Source organism: Bufo bufo, chromosome 8, assembly GCF_905171765.1.
Source record: "Bufo bufo chromosome 8, aBufBuf1.1, whole genome shotgun sequence".
Taxonomy (NCBI): Eukaryota; Metazoa; Chordata; class Amphibia; order Anura; family Bufonidae; genus Bufo; species Bufo bufo.
The window spans coordinates 60887685-60888631 of record NC_053396.1 but is presented as its reverse complement, the minus strand read 5'-3'; positions in this window follow the sequence as shown (position 1 = coordinate 60888631).

Genomic DNA, 947 nt, shown 5'->3' with positions numbered 1-947 from the left:
AATGTGGGCCCCTTTGCCCACCTAGGCTGCAAAAAAGTGTCACACATGTGGTATCTCCTTACTCAGGAGAAGTTGGGGAATGTGTTTTGGGGTGTCATTTTACATATACCCATGCTGGGTGAGAGAAATATCTTGGCAAAAGACCACTTTTCCCATTTTTTTATACAAAGTTGGCATTTGACCAAGATATTTATCTCACCCAGCATGGGTATATGTAAAATGACACCCCAAAACACATTCCCCAACTTCTCCTGAGTATGGAGATACCACATGTGTGACACTTTTTTGCAGCCTAGGTGGGCAAAGGGGCCCACATTCCAAAGAGCACCTTTTGGATTTCACCGGCCATTTTTTACAGATTTTGAATTCAAACTCCTTACCACACATATGGGCCCCTAGAATGCCAGGGCAGTATAACTACCCCACAAGTGACCCCATTTTGGAAAGAAGACACCCCAACGTATTCCGTGAGGGGCATGGCGAGTTCCTAGAATTTATTATTTTTTGTCACAAGTTAGCGGAAAATGATGTTTTTTTTTTTCTTACAAAGTCTCATATTCCACTAACTTGTGACAAAAAATAAAAAGTTCTATGAACTCACTATGCCCATCAGCGAATACCTTGGGGTGTCTTCTTTCCAAAATGGGGTCACTTGTGGGGTAGTTATACTGCCCTGGCATTCTAGGGGCCCAAATGTGTGGTAAGGAGTTTGAATTCAAAATCTGTAAAAAATGGCCGGTGAAATCCGAAAGGTGCTCTTTGGAATGTGGGCCCCTTTGCCCACCTAGGCTGTAAAAAAGTGTCACACATGTGGTATCTCCGTACTCAGGAGAAGTTGGGGAATGTGTTTTGGGGTGTCATTTTACATATACCCATGCTGGGTGAGATAAATATCTTGGTCAAATGCCAACTTTGTATAAAAAAATGGGAAAAGTTGTCTTTTGCCA